At 44.7% G+C, this 16,319-nt stretch overlaps 1 protein-coding gene and 1 pseudogene across 9 annotated transcripts in view; both read left to right on the forward strand.

Annotated features, from left to right (window-relative positions):
• The window catches only part of EDA (ectodysplasin A), a gene marked incomplete at both ends in the record, with an annotated part of 598,912 nt that overhangs the window by 210,965 nt on the left and 371,628 nt on the right, over window positions 1-16,319 (forward strand). The gene's annotated exons all lie outside the window — the stretch shown is intronic.
• LOC308510800 (alpha-methylacyl-CoA racemase-like) lies at window positions 7,308-8,460 on the forward strand (annotated as a pseudogene). Its single transcript has one exon. The product of its transcript is annotated as an alpha-methylacyl-CoA racemase-like (transcript).

Consider the following 16,319-nt stretch of genomic DNA (forward strand, 5'->3'; position numbering starts at 1 on the left):
AAAAATTCTATGAGGTCAGTAGTGATGCCCTCTATTTCTTTCCTGGTTCTACTAATTTGATTATTCTCTTTGTTTTGCTTTGTCAGTCTAGCTAAAGGTTTCTCAATTTTATAGAACTTTTGAAGTAACTAAATTCTAGTTTTATTGATTTTTCTCTATTTTTTACTTATTATTTCATTGATCTCCTTTCTAATATTTATTTTCTTTTGCTTTTTTGTGTTTAGATTACTCATTTTTTTTCATTGTCTTAAGGTAGAAGGTTCTTGATTTGAGATCTTCTTTTTTAATGGAGACACAGGTGTAAATTTTTCTCAAGCAATGTGATACTGCATCCCATAAATTTGGTATGTCATGTCTTCATTTTTATGCATCTCAAAATATTTTATAATTTCCATTGCAATTTCTTCATAGATCCATGGGTTATTTAGAAGTATATTGTTTAATTTACATATATTTGTAAATTTCCCAAATTTATTTGTTATTGATTTTTAGTTTTATTTCATTGTAGTCACAGAACATACTTTGTATGGTTTATGGCCTTTTAAATGTATTGAGGATTGTTTTATGGCCTGGCAGATGGTCTACAAATGTCTAACTGACATTCTGTGTATACTTGAGAAGAATGTATATTCTGCTCATCAGTTGGAGAGTCTCTTATGTCTGTTTGGTTGTTAGTTTTTTTAAGTGTTATATATCTTTGTTTTGCCCAGTTGTTTTTATTTAAATATATTTTTATTGATTTCAGAGAGGAAGGGAGAGGGAGAGAGAGATAGAAACATAAATGATGAGAATCATTGATCGGTTGCCTCCTGCTCACCCCTTACTGGAGATGAAGCCCGCAACCCAGATATGTGCCCTTGATCAGAATTGAGTCCGGAACCCTTCAGTCCACAGGCTAACATTCTATCCACTGAGCCAAACCAGGTAGAGCCCTAGTTGTTTTAATCATTATTGAAAATGGGGTGTTGAAGTCACCAGCTATTATTGTTGAATTGCCTATTCCTTTGATTTTGTCAAATTTTGCTTCATGTATTTTAGGGCTTTGTTGTTAGCTATATACATGGTTTATAATTGTTATTCCTTCCTGATGGATTGACTCTTTCATTGTTATATAATGTAACTATTTTATGAGTAAATTTTTTTCTCTAGTAAATATTTTATCGTAGTAAGGCCACTTCAACCTTTCTTATGGTTGCTATTTTCATGATATGTCTTTTTCCATTCTTTTAATTTCAAGTAATTTATATCTTTCGCTCTAAAGTGTATGTCTACTAGACAGCATTTAGCTGAATCTTGTTTTTTAATACAATATGACAACCTCTGACTTTTGATTGGATTGATTAAACCATTCATATTTAATGTTATTGATATAGTTGGATTTACATCTGTCACTTCTGGTTTTCTGTTTTGTGTCTTTTACCCCCTCTATATGTACTTTGGTGCTTTCTTTTGCATTAAATGAATATTTTCTAATGTAACATTTTAATTATTTTTATTATTTTTCACTTTATTTGTTTGAATTACATTCCTAATTGTTGCTATAGAGCTTACCATATACATCTTAATTTATCACAATCCAGTTCATAATTTTATTAACTAGAGGCCCAGTGCATGAAGTTCATGCATGGGGTGGGGGGGAGTCCCTCACCTAGGCCTGCGTCCTCTCGCAATCCGGGACCCCTCAGAGGATGTCGAACCTAAACCAGCAGTCAGACATCCCTCTCACAATCCAGGATGCTGCATGCATCAGTGACCATACTTTTCATACAGGTGAAGGGCATCGTGCTGTTGTGTGGGCAGCTACATTTTTTTTGCCCTGATTATAAAAAATAGTACATAACATGATCCTTCTGAGGCAGTAGTACCACTTTCCCCATCTTATGGGTGGAAAACTAAAGGACAAAGAAGTAATTGGCTTTGTCACACAGTTATAAGTGTCAGAATCAGGGCTGACCACAAAAGGTGCAAGCCTGTCATCGCTGCATCATCCTGTTTTTTTCAGTGTTAGAATAGCCTGGCCAGGTTTTTTGTTTGTTTTGTTTTGTTTTGTTTTGTTTTGTTTTGTTTTGTTTTGTTGCTTAAAGTATTACAAAGAGTAGTACATATGTCTCCTTTTTTATCCTCCTTGACCTTCCCCCGGTCTCCCCTACCCCCTAGTGTCTTGTGTCCAATGGTTATGCTTATATGCATGCATACAAGTCCTTCCAGGTTTTAATTTTTAAATCTAAGAGACTTCCCAATATATAGGTTAGGGTCCCTTCCTGGCCAGCGATCAGGGCCAATCTGTGGGGCGACCAGCGGGCGGAGCGATGGGGGTTGGGGGGAGGGAAACCCCTCTGGCACCTGGTAGCCTGGCGCTGTCTTCTGGCCACTGCCACTGGTCTCTTCCCTCTGTGGGGCAACCCATGAACCAAGAGGTTGCCAGTTCGATTCCAAGTCAGGGCACATGCCCAGGTTGTGGGCTCAATCCCCAGTGAGGGGCATGCAGGGGCCACCTGGTCAGTGTTTCTTTCTCATCGATGTTTCTGTCTCTCCCTTCCCCTCTATCTAAAAATCAATAAAAATATATTTAAATCTATATATATTTGGATCTCCTTACCTTTAGATCTCACTTAAAGTTTATTGAACTTCTTGTATGTGTAGCTTAATGTTTCTCACCAAATTTGGGAAGTTTTTAGCCATTACTTCTAATTTTCCTGCCGTTTTCTGTTTCTTCTCCTTCTGTTACTCTGTTACTTATGCTGCTGTATTTATTTGAGCCCTGAATTGCTCTGTGGCTCTGTTTTTCTTCATTTTCTCTGTTCTTTGGATTATATAATATGTTGATCTTTCTTCAAGTGAAATAATTCTTCTACCTGTCAAATCTAGTATTGACTCCTCTAGTGATTTTTTTCCACTTCAATTATTGTATTTTTTCAACTCTAGAATTTTCATTTGGTTCTCTTTAAAAATAATTTCTGTCTCTTAATTTAGATTAAAACATATTTATACTTTTTGCTTTGAAGACTTTATTTGCTGAATCCAATGTGTGAACCCTTTCAAATATAGTTTATATTGCCTACTCTGTTGTTCCTGTGTGTGAGTTATACTTTACTGTTTCTTTGCATGTCTTATAATTATTTTGTTGAAAACTGGATATTTTAGATGATACATTCTAGCATTATGAATACTGATGACAGCCCTCCCCTTCCAGGGATTGTTGTTGTTTATTTGGTATGCTAGTTCATTGAAATCTATTTTCCTCACATTGTGAACCCTCAGACAGCACAAAGTTTGGTATGTGCACAGTTACCATGGGATGGCAGTGGTTTTAGCAGGGCCCCATTTCACTGTCTATTTCCCTGATCTTTCTGTTAAGGTGCCTATCTCCACTGGTATCATAGTCAACTGTTACTGCTGCTAGTTGCCATCTGGTTGTTTTATTGTTTTTTTAAAATGTGCTGGGGCACAGGGATGCCCACTCTCACCACTCCTGTTTGACACAGTACTGGAAGTATTAGCCATTGTAATTAGACAAGAAGAAGAAATAAAAGGCATCCAAATTGGAAATGAAGAAGTAAAACTGTCCTTATTCGCAGATGACATGATATTATACATAAAAAACCCTAAAGACTCCATCAAAAAACTATTAGACTTAATAAATGAATTTGGCAATGTAGCAGGATACAAAATTAATGCCAAGAAATCTATGGCATTTCTATACACCAATAGTGAACTTACAGAAAGAGAGACTAAAAAAGCAATCCCATTTACCATCGCACCAAAAAAATTAAAATACCTAGGAATAAACTTAACTAAAGAGGTAAAAGACCTCCATTCAGAAAACTACAGGACGTTGAAAAAAGAGATAGAGGAAGACATAAAGAGATGGAAGAACATACCATGTTCTTGGATTGGTAGAATCAACATCATTAAAATGTCAATACTACCCAAAGCAATCTATAAATTCAATGCACTCCCATTAAAATACCAACAGCATATTTCACAGACCTAGAACGAACTCTCCAAAAATTCATCTGGAATAAAAAAAGACCCCGAATAGCTGCAGGAATCATGAGAAAGAAGAACAAAGTAGGTGGGATCTCAATACCAGATATCAAGCTGTATTACAAAGCCACTGTTCTCAAAACTGCCTGGAACTGGCACAAGAACAGACATATAGATCAATGGAATAGAATAGAGAGCCCAGAAATCGACCCGAACCAATATGCTCAATTAATATTTGACAAAGGAGACAAGAACATACAATGGAGTCAAGACAGTCTCTTCAATAAATGCTGTTGGGAAAAATGGATAGATACATGCAAAAAAATGAAACTAGACCACCAACTTACACCATACACAAAAGTAAACTCAAAATGGATAAAGGAATTAAATGTAAGACAGGAAACCATAAAAATACTAGAGGAATCCAAAGGCAACAAAATCTCAGATGTATGCCGAAGCAATTTCTTCACCGATACATCTCCTAGGGCATTGGAAACTATAGAGAAAATAAACAAATGGGACTACATCAAAATAAAAAGCTTCTGCACAGCAAAAGAAACCATCAACAAAACAACAAGAAAGCCCATTGCATGGGAGAACATATTTGCCAATGTAATTACCGATAAGGGTTTAATCTCCAGCATTTACAGGGAACTCATACAGCTTAACAAAAGGAAGATAAACAATCCAATCAAAAAATGGGCAAAGGACGTAAATAGACACTTTTCAAAAGAGGACATTCAGAAAGCCAAAAAACATATGAAAACATGCTCAAAGTCACTAATCATCCGAGAGATGAAAATCAAAACAACAATGAGGTAGTACTTCACACCTGTCAGAATGGCTATCATCAGCAAATCAACAAACGACAAGTGCTGGGGAGGATGTGGAGAAAAAGGAACACTTGTGCACTGCTGGTGGGAATGCAGACTGATGCAGCCACTATGGAAGACAGTAGGGAGTTTCCTCAAAAAGTTATAAATGGAACTCCCATTTGACCCAGTGATCCCACTGCTAGGAATTTAACCCAAGAAAACAGAAACACCAATCAGAAAGGATATATGCACCCCTGTGTTTATAGCAGCACAGTTCACCATAGCTAAGATCTGGAAACAGCCTAAGTGCCCATCAGCAGATGAATGGATTAGAAAACTGTGGTACATCTACACGATGGAATACTATCCTATCTAATAAAAGAGAAACATGGTAATTAGCATACGTCTGCTACCCTTCCCATTGCAGGGCGATATGCAAATTAACTGCCAGCCAAGATGGCGGCCGGCAGCCAGGCAGCTTGAAACTAACACGAGGCTTCCTTGCTTCAGTGACGGAGGAAACCAACATTCCCCGCCTGCGTTGCCGGCCTCTGAGCTTGCAGTTTGAAACATAGTTACAAATATAGAAGCTAAACAAAACCCCAGAAACCTGCTTTCAGCCGGCCGGGATCTCAGAGCTGGAGTTGATACAGTGTTTCGATTATAGAACACAAACAAACCAGATACCTGCTTTCAGCAGCAGAGGCCTCAGAGCTGGAGCCAGAGCTAAAGCTGGCCCAGAATAAAAAAAGAAAAGAAAAAAAGGAGCAGTTGGGAGCTTCAGTCACCTGCCAGGCTGAAAACAGCCCTCAGCCCCACACCCAGACTGGCCACGCACCCCAGTGGGGACCCCTACCCTGAAGGGTGTGTGACCAGCTGCAAACAGCCATCATCCCTTCACCCAGGCTGGCCATGCACCCCAGTGGGGACTGCCACCCTGATTCAGGACACCCTTCAGGGCAAACCAGCTGGCCCCTACCCGTGCACCAGGCCTCTATCCTATATAGTAAAAGGGTAATATGCCTCCCAGCACCGGGATCAGCGGAGCCGAGAGGCCTCCAGGCACCAGGATCAGCATGACAAGGGGCAGCGACCAAACCCCCTGATAACCCTGCGGCTCTGTTTGTGACGGGGTGGGGCCACAACCTCCCTATCTGCCCTGCTCTATTCATGACAGGGGAAGGCGCCCCAACCCCCTGATCAGCCCTGCTCTGTGCCTGATAGGGAGGAGCTCCCCAACCTCCTGATCGCCCTGTGGCTCTGTGTGTGACAGGGTGCGGCGCCCCAACACCCTGATCGGCCCTGTTCTGTGTGTGACAGGGTGCGGTGCCCCAACCCCCTCCCAGGGGCCCTGCTCTGTGTGTGACAGTGGATGGCGCCCCAGCCCCCTGATCGGCCCTACTCTGTGCCTGATAGGGGGGAGCTCCCCAACCCCCTGATTGCCCTGCAGCTCTGTGTGTTACAGGGGGTGGGGTCACAACCTCCCTATCCGCCCTGCTCTGTTCTTGACAGGGGAAGGCACCCCAACCCCCTGATCAGCCCTGCTCTGTGCCTGATAGGGGAGAACTCCCCAACCCCCTGATCGGCCCTGCTCTGTGGATGATAGAGGGCGGCGCCCCAACCGCCCCCCCCCCCCCACAGGCCCTGCTCTGTGTGTGATGGGGTAGAGCCATAACCTCCCCATCGGCCCTGCCCTGAGTGTGACAGTGGTGGCGCCCCAACCTCCTGATTGGCACTGCTCTGTGGGAGATAGAGGGCGGCGCCCCAACCCCCTGATCTGCCCTGCTCTGTGTGTGACAGGGGGCGGTGCCCCAACTCCCCTATCGGCTCTACTCTGTGAGTGACAGGGGGCAGCTCCCCAACCCCCTGATTGACCCTTCTCTGTGCATGACAGGGGATGGCGCCACAACCTCCCCATTGACCCTGCCTTGAGTGTGACAGGGGGCTGTGCCCAAACCCCCCAATCGGCCCTACCCTGAGCGTGACTGAGGGTGGCATCACAACCTCCCAATCCGTCCTGCTCTGTGCATGACACGGGCGGCACCCCAACTCCCCAATCTGCTCTGCTCTGAGCCTCACCAGGGGCTGCACCTAAGGATTGGGCCTGCCCTCTGCCACCCGGGAGCAGGCCTAAGCCAGCAGGTCGTTATCTCCCGAGGGGTCCCAGACTGCGAGAGGGCACAGGCCGGGCTGAGGGAAACCCCCTCCCCCCCGAGTGCACAAATTTTTGTGCACCGGGCCTCTAGTGCTGTTATAAAAAAGAAGGAGTTTTTACCATTTGCAACGGCATGGATGGAACTGGAGAGCATTATGCTAAGTGAAATAAGCCAGTCAATGAAAGAAAAATACCACATGATCTCACTCATTTATGGATAATAAAGACCATTTATAAACTAATGAGCAAAAATAGATACAGGGCAGCACACTCAGGGCGGCGCGCCCGGGCCTGGATGTAGGGCCCCCAGGGCCTGTGTTCTCCACCTTCCAAGAGAAACGCGCATTGCCATGGCGCTGCCGGGCATCTTGGTGGTGGAGTTGGCAGGCCTGGCCCCTGGCCTGTGCTGTGGGATGGTCTCGGAGGACTTTGGGGTGCAGATGGTGCGCGTGGACCGGCTGGGCGCCCTGGGCAATGTGAGCTGCCTGTCGCGGGGCAAGCATATGCTGGCCTTGGACCTGAAGCGGCAGCGCGGAGCGGATGTGGTGCGGTGCCTGTGCGCCCTTGCGGATGTGGTGCTGGAGCCCTTCGGCCATGGTGTCATGGAGAAGCTCCAGCTGGGCCCTGAGATCCTACAGAAGGATAACCCCAGGCTCACCTATGCCAGGCTGAGCGGGTTTGGCCAGTCAGGAAGATTCGCCACGGCAGCAGGCCATGACATCAACTACTTGGCTCTGTCAGGTGTCCTGTCCAGACTTGGCAGCAGCGGTGAGAACCCCTCTGCTCCCCTGAACCTGCTGGCTGACTTTCGTGGTGGCGGCCCCATGTGCGCCCTGGGCATTGTGATGGCTCTCGTTCAACGCATGCGCTCCGGCAGAGTCAGGTCATCCACACCAGCATGGTGGAAGGCACAGCATATCTAAGTTCTTTTCTGTGGAAAACTAAAAACCTCGGGCTGTGGGAACAGCCTCGAGGGGAGAACCTGCTAGATGGTGGGGCCCCTTTCTACACAACGTACAGGACGGTCGACGGGGAGTTCATGGCTGTTGGCGCGTTAGAACCCCAGTTCTACCAGCTGCTGGTCAAGGGTCTTGGGCTAAAATCCGATGAACTTCCCAATCAGGTGAGCATGGCTGACTGGCCAGAGATGAAGAAGAAATTTGTAGCTGTATTTGCCAAGAAGACAAAGGCGGAGTGGTGCCAGGTCTTTGATGGCACAGATGCCTGCGTGACTCTGCTTCTGACTTTCGAAGAGGTTGCCCGTCATGCTCATAACAAGGAGCGGGGCTCATTTATCACTGATGGGGAGCAGGGTGTGAGTCTCCCCGCCCCGCCGCGCCTCTGCTGTCAAACACCCCAGCTACTCCTTTTTTGGAAAGGGATCCACTGATAGGAGAACACACTGAAGAGATACTTAAAGAGTTTGGGTTCAGCCAGGAAGAGATTGATCAGCTTTACTCAGATAAAGTTATTGAAGGTAATAAGCTGAGAGCTAGTCTCTAAAGTCCCTCAGCGCAAGTGAGTCAGAATACTGCATATATAGAATGATGCATACAGATGTGTGCATGGGAACATGAGCGGACAGGCCCGCAGCATTCCAGCTATTCTGATTAAGAAACAGTAATGATCCATCCTGAAAATGGTTAACACCAAGTGGCTTTTGATTTAGGAATGTTTTTAATTTACCTATACTAAATTATGGCAATCTTTCTTCCTTGATAGATTATATTTGTTGATATTAAAACACTTAAATATTTATAATATACTTTAAATGAATTAATATAATTTTTTAATTAAATAAAGCTTTTTTGCCCTAAAAAAAAAAGATACAGAGGCAGAGCAGCATCGAACAGATTGTCAAACTACAGCAGGAAGGCCGGGGAGGGTTGGGGGGCAGGAGGGGGGTGTAAGAGATCAACCGAAGGACTTGTATGCATGCATATAAGCATAACCAATGGACATAAGACACTGGGGGGTAGGTGAGGCCGGGTGAATGTCAAGGGGAGAAAAAAAAGGGGAGACCTATGTAATACTCTTTGTAATACTTTAAGCAATAATAAATAAATAAATAAATAAATAAATAAATAAATAAAAAATAAAATGTGCTGGGGCATAAATTTCTCCATCTAATACAGTTAAATTCAGGCTTCTTTGTAGGAATAGTTTTGAGACTAGTAACTAAGATCTATTCTGACCCCAAAAGGCTGTATCTTTCCCTGGTTCTCTCTGTTAAGCTTCTAGCTGATGTATGGTTTGCTGTCATGGAGCAACCAGCCTCTTCTAAGTGCTCACCACCAAAATCTCCATTGTTTTCTACAGTGCTCTGAACCTTGAACTTCCTCGTGTTCTGTTCCAAATAAAGTAAGGACAGAGGGCTGCATAACTCCTAGGATTCCTCTATGCAGTCTTCTATCCTTATGGCCTTTTTGTGCTCCTGGGGTAAAAGTCTACACCATTCCTCCAGAGCTGGAGGTTAAGACAGTGGCCTACTTTTCAATCAGTTATATCCCTGCTTTATTTATGGTGTTCTGGGTGCAAGTGGTAGTTTCTGAACTTCTTGGTTTTCCTCTTCTGGTGTGGAATCTCATAAGTTAGCTGAGATTAGGGCATTTAACACTAGAAAGACTGAAATTTAGTATATACCTATATTGCCCAAAAGCAGTCAAAATGACTGCATTGTGAAAGAATAATATCAGAGCACTCTTCACTTATGTTCCTTAGCTTTTCCAATAACTCACTTCTATTCGACATTTCTTTCATGAATTTAGGGCGCAAAAGAAATACAATAAACAACTTATTAGAACAAGTATCACTGCATAAAGATTCGAATAACAAGTACTAGTTTAGCTTATTGAGCAACTGCAACTTATCAAGTATCGACAATTTATCATGTACTTGTATGTTATCATATGATGGTAATCGAAAAAAAAATGAAAACTGTTATTTCAATACAGAGCCGACCTGGTCATATAAGAAATTTACTCAATTCAATAATAAGAGTCATAATTCCCCCCCCCCCCAAGCAGTCAAAATGACTGCTTTTGGGCAATATAGGTATAACACATATATATATACCGGAAATGAAGGAGGGGGAGGTAACTACAATTATTAATAAATGCATTCATATGTTGTAAAAAAAGTCACAAAATTCTAAGACATTGTGTCCTTATATACATAATTGTTTTTCTAATTGAAATTAAAAAACAGTCAAAATGACTTCCTTGGGCAATCTAGTGTTAAGGCCCAGTATTATTGGTCTGCCATGCCTAGAGTAGAGTTTTGGCCCTAGAAGTGGTAGCTGGGTAGAAGAAAGTGGTCCCCGAGCTTTCAGCCATACCCACCCAAATTAAAGCTTCTGAATCACAGGGTTGGGGAGTCATTAATGTGGGCACCCTACAGAACCCCACATGGTACTTTAATCCTATGTTGTCAGCTAGGGGACAGAGAGCCCTGTGTTGTTGGCTACAACTGACAGAGTAGGTTTCTGTCAAAATGGGGAGCTCAAAGTGGGGGTGGTGGTAGGGGATGGATCACATCTTACATGCTGCAGAACCTCATTATGCTTACCAAAATTTAGAAAATGTTCTTGAAGAAATGTTTCTTATTTTGCTGTGTAAACTTTTGATAATTTCCAGAGAATTTAGTAATTGTTCCCTTTTAAAAATATTTTCACCTAATATGGCTCTTTAACTTGTTTGAAAATTTGTTGAGCTCCTTATGCCACTATTTTAAGTCATTTCCCTATCCCTATTCTTTCTAATGGTTTTATGCCCATCTTTGAATAGCTCCATCTCATGCATATGCAAATTTGGTAATCAGCCAAAGGCTCACCTCTTTGTAGGTCTTTGGATCTTATACTCTGTGCAGCTCCCTTGTCTACTGTACTCGCCTCCATAATTTCAAACCACATTGGCCCCTCTGAACTCTAATCTCTGCCTCTTCAGCACTGTGAGACTACTGAGCTCTGTTTGAACTGCCTCTCCTTGCACTGTGGCTTAAAAACTGACTCCACACAATAAACTGCGGCAATAATTGCATTTACCCTGTTTATTTTCTTTTTGGGAAATCACAGTCCTGTGCTACATGTTGTCTAAAATATTATTTTTTTAAATTACGTTTTCTGGTTGTTTAACAAAGGAGGGTAAATCTGGTCCCTTTTAGTCCATCTTGGCTATGTGCAAAATTTATGGTTTACTGCTCTTCTGCTAATTTCCTTTGCATAGTGATTAAGAGCTGAAACTCTAGGTTTGAATTATGCCTCCAGTGGTTAAAGCAAGTCACTTAACTTTGCCTCATCTTCCTTTTCTACAAAGTAAAAATAATAAGAGTATCTCCCTTCTAGTGTTATGAGGATTAAATGAATTAATACTTGAGTATTTCTAATAGGATATGGTCCATAGGAAGTTGAATAAGTTCTACCTACTACCACTACCACCATCACTCTCATTATCACCACCACCAATATTACTACTAATATCTTTATTTTGCATATATCAATGGGGAAATTGCCTAAGGCATCATTTGTGGTAGGGATATAGAGGAGGACTTAACCATAATATCTACTAGTTACTACTAAATATCAATGTCAGTGATGGCGAACCTTTTGAGCTCGGCGTGTCAGCATTTTGAAAAACCCTAACTTAACTCTGGTGCCATGTCACATATAGAAATTTTTTGATATTTGCAACCATAATAAAACAAAGATTTATATTTTTGATATTTATTTTATATATTTAAATGCCATTTAACAAAGAAAAATCAACCAAAAAAATGAGTTCGCATGTCACCTCTGACATGCGTGCCATAGGTTTGCCATTACTAATCTATATCTATAATAATAAAAGCATAATTTGCTAATTAGACATGACAGCCAAACAGTCTCCCAGATGTCATCCCAGACGTCTTTCCAGACGACCTTCTGGATGAAACAGCAGTGGTGGGGGCTGAGGCAGAGACGGTTAGGGGTGATCAGGTAGGCAGGTGGGTGGTTAGGGGGGATGAGGCAGGCAGGCAGGAGAGCAGTTAGGATCCAGCCATTCTGGATTGCGAGAGGGATGCCCGACTGTCGGTTTAGGCCCAATCCTGTAGGGATCCCTGTGGGATCAGTCCTCGATCAGCAGTCATACATCCCCTGAGGGGTCCCGGATTGCGAGAGGGTTCAGGCTGGGCTGAGGAACCTCCCCATGTGCATGAATTTCATGCACCGGGCCTCTAGTGTATCCTATCAAATAAAAGAGAAACATGGTAATTGGCGTATGACCGCTACCCTTCCCATTGGCTAATCAGGGCGATATGCAAATTAACTGTCAGCCAAGAGGGCAGCTGGCAGCCAGGCAGCTTGAAACTAACATGAAGCTTGCTTGCTTCAGTGACGGAGGACTCCAACGTTCCCCACCTGCCGCTGCAGGCCTCTGAGCTGGCAGTTTGAAACATAGTTACGAAAATAGAAGCTAAACAAAACCCCAGAAACCAGCTTTCAGCTAGCCGGAGCGGAGGCCTAAGAGCTGGAGCCTCAGAGCTAAAGCTGGCTCAGAATAAAAAAAAAAAGAAAAAAAAAAAGGAGCAGTTGGGAGCTTCAGTCCCAGCCTGAAAACAGCCATCATCCCCTCACCCAGACTGGCCAGGCACCCCAGTGGGGACCCCAACCCTGAAGGGTGTGTGACCAGCTGCAAACAGTCATCATCCCCTCATCCAGGCTGGCCAGGCACCCCAGTGGGGACCCCCACCCTGATCCAGGACACCCTTCAGGGCAAACCACCCAGCCCCCACCATGCACCAGGCCTCTATTCTATATAGTAAAAGGGTAATATGCCTCCCAGCACCGGGATCAGTGGAGCCGCGAGATCTCCCGGCACGGGGATCAGCATGACGGGGCAGCGCCCAAAGCCCCTGATCACCCTGCGGCTCTGTGTGTGACAGGGGGCAGGGCCACAACCTCCCTATCGGCCCTGCTCTGTTTCTGACAGGGGAAGGCGCCCCAACCCCCTGATTGGCCCTGCTCTGTGCCTGATAGGGGGGAGCTCCCCAACCTCCTGATCGCCCTGTGGCTCTGTGTGTGACAGGGTGCGGTGCCCCAACCCCCCCACCCCACGGGCCCTGCTCTGTGTGTGACGGGGTGGAGCCATACCCTCCCCATCGGCCCTGCCCTGAGTGTGAGAGTGGCGGCACCCCAACCCCCTGATTGGCCCTGCTCTGTGGGTAATAGAGGGCGGCGCTCCAACCCCCCCCACCCCACTGGCCCTGCTCTGTGTGTGATGGGGTAGAGCCATAACCTCCCCATCGGCCCTGCCCTGAGTGTGACAGTGGCAGCGCCCCAGCCCACTGATCGGCCCTTCTCTGTGGGTGATAGAGGGTGGCGCCCCAACCCCCTGGTCCTCCCTGCTCTGTGCGTGAAAGGGGGGAGCTACCCAACCTCCTGATTGGCCCTGCTCTGTGCATAACAAGGGGGAGCTCCCCAACACCCTGATCGGCCCTGCTCTGTGCGTGATGGGGGGAGCTCCCCAACCCCCTGATCGGCCCTGCTCTGTGTGTGACAGGGGGCAGCGCCCCAACCCCCTGATTGGCCCTGCTCTGTGCATGACAGGGGGTGGCGCCGCAACCTCCCCATCGACCCTGCCTTGAGTGTGACAGGGGGCAGTGCCCCAACCCCCCAATTGGCCCTACCCTGAGCGTAACTGAGGGTGGCATCGCAACGTCCCAATCTGCCCTGCTCTGTGCATGACAGGGGGCGGCGCCCCAATTCCCCAATCGGCCCTGCTCTGAGCCCGACCAGGGGCTGCACCTAGGGATTAGGTCTGCCCTCTGCCACCCGGGAGCAGGCCTAAGCCAGCAGGTCGTTATCTCCCGAGGGGTCCCAGACTGCGAGAGGTCACAGGCCGGGCTGAGGGAACCCCCCCTCCCCCCCCCCCGAGTACACAAATTTTTGTGCACTGGGCGTCTAGTATATATATATAAAAGCCTAAGTGATGGAACAACCAGAATGACCAGAATGATCCATTGACTGGTCGCTATGACATGCACTGACCACCAGGGGGCAGACGCTCAATTTCTGGAGATGCCCATTGGTGGTCAGTGAGCTCCCACAGTGGGAGCACTGCTCAGCTGACCAACCTTCCCGGCAGCCCATCAGCCTGGCAGCAGCCACTCACTTCCTCAGTAATCCTGCAGGTCCAATCTCTGGAGAACGGGTCAGGCACCAACAAACCAGCACAGCTGGCACAATCCCGACAGTGCTGTCGGCCTCCTGGAAGTTGGCCTTGGGCACTGCAGCCACTTCCCCCCCCCCCAGATGCTCCACAAGGAAGAAAGGGTATAAAAGCGGCTGCCAGGTGGCTCCTGACAACCGGCGCAAATGTCAGCAGGACATATCTGGATCCCAGGCCAGCAAGGGTGTCCCACCACCCACCTGGAGGGCTGATCGTGTCCCGGCCCACCCCCACCCCTCTGGGGACCATGCACGAATTCATGCACCAGGCTTCTAGTTGACAATATTTAGCAGTTGATTTTTTGTATGTATCAGATCTCATTTATTTATATTAATTTAAAGAGTTAAGATGGTATTCTTTTAGAGCTAGAAAAGATCACCTTACTTTACACACAAAGTAAGACCTATACCACTGATTCCTTGGGCTAAGATTACATGAAAAGTCAGTTTCTGACTTCCATTAAGAGCTCTTGGTGCCACACTATGGCATTACTTGGCTTTTCTGTAACTAATGCCCTCTTCTACCACCATCCAGGTGGAAATGGTGTTGGTACATCTATAAAATTGTGTGATTTAAAAAATTCAGATATAACCAAAGATAGTTTTAACTACCCACAAAATGTCTTAGGATAATTCACCCTAGGTAGGTGGATGTGTCCAAGACTCAGCCAGGCATTAGCAGAATATCCATGGCATATTTCTATTTTATAAAGTTCTGGAAATAGTTAAGGTGGCTAATTTTGGAAATGTGTTGCATTTCCATCTGGTCTGAATCAATGAACTTAATCTTTGTACTATGTGAGATGGAGACTTTTTATGCGATAACAGATATAGAGATTTTTATATAATGTTCCCAGAATCTTCTTTTGGTGGTATAAGAGAAGTTAAATTACTTATCTGGGCACAAGCAATATGGTACCAATAATACCTCATGAAGAAAACAAGTGGATGTCTTCTGTTGACTTAGATACCCTGATGTGAGACCTCAAAGCCTTCCTTGTATGAATAATGTGTCTTTCAGGAAAATAGTGCATTGGTGTTTTATTTTTCAGTACATGTCAAGGTGATATTATAATAAAACTGGCAATCTGTTATTGAACATTTGTATGCCAAGCATTGTGCTATGCCCTTTATATGTATTACCTCATTTAATCCTTACAGACACATTTGGAAGTAGGTATTATATTCCAATTTAACAGAGTAGGAAACTAAAACTCAAAAAGATGAAGTATTGCCCTAACCGGTTTGGCTCAATGGATAGAGCATCGGTCTGCGGACTCAAGGGTCCCAGGTTCGATTCCGGTCAAGGGCATGTACCTTAGTTGCAGGCACATACCCAGCAGGGAGTGTGCAGGAGGCAGCTGATCGATGTTTCTCTTTCACCAATGTTTCTAACTCTCTAGCCCTCTCCCTTCCTCTCTGTAAAAAATCAATAAGATATATATTTAAAAAAAAGAGAGAAAAAAAAAGATGAAGTATCTTTCCCAAGATTACATAGCAAGCCAGAGGTAGATACGGAATTCTGGACCAGTTTGTTGATTCTGAAGCCCTGTGCCTCCCGTAAGGTTTATCATTGAAACAATTACTGTAATCTTAGTTTAGTCATAACAGTGCTCTCTAATCAGCTCTGCTGCATGAACTCTTAAAGCTGATGTTATAAGGATACTCCAGCATATTGTTGTACCTAGAATATTAACAGAGAAAACAGGTAAATAAAGGTTGCATGTTAGATGACAGTTTGGTGAAAAAATTAGAAACTAGAGAAATCTTATGAACTGGACCCCTAAATGGTATCCACCCACTGGTTTTATTAGCCAGCAGGTGATCTTCAAGAAAAGAGGATGTTATAGACTAAGGAATAAGACACTGTGGTTTTAGCACAGCAGTTTTCAACTGGTGCGTCACAAGAATTTATGAACATGCAATGCCTGACTCAGTCAGGGTCACTGACCTCTTTTCCCTTAGATCAGTGGTCGGCAAACTCATTAGTCAACAAAGCCAAATATCAACATTACAACGATTGAAATTTCTTTAGAGAGGCAAATTTTTTAAACTTAAATATATAGGTAGGTACATTGTTATTAACTTAATTAGGGTACTCCTAAGGCTTAGGAAGAGCCGCAATCAAGGGGCTAAAGAGCCGCGTGTGGCTCGCGAG

Source organism: Myotis nattereri, assembly GCF_964212035.1.
Source record: "Myotis nattereri genome assembly, chromosome: X".
NCBI lineage: Eukaryota > Metazoa > Chordata > Mammalia > Chiroptera > Vespertilionidae > Myotis > Myotis nattereri.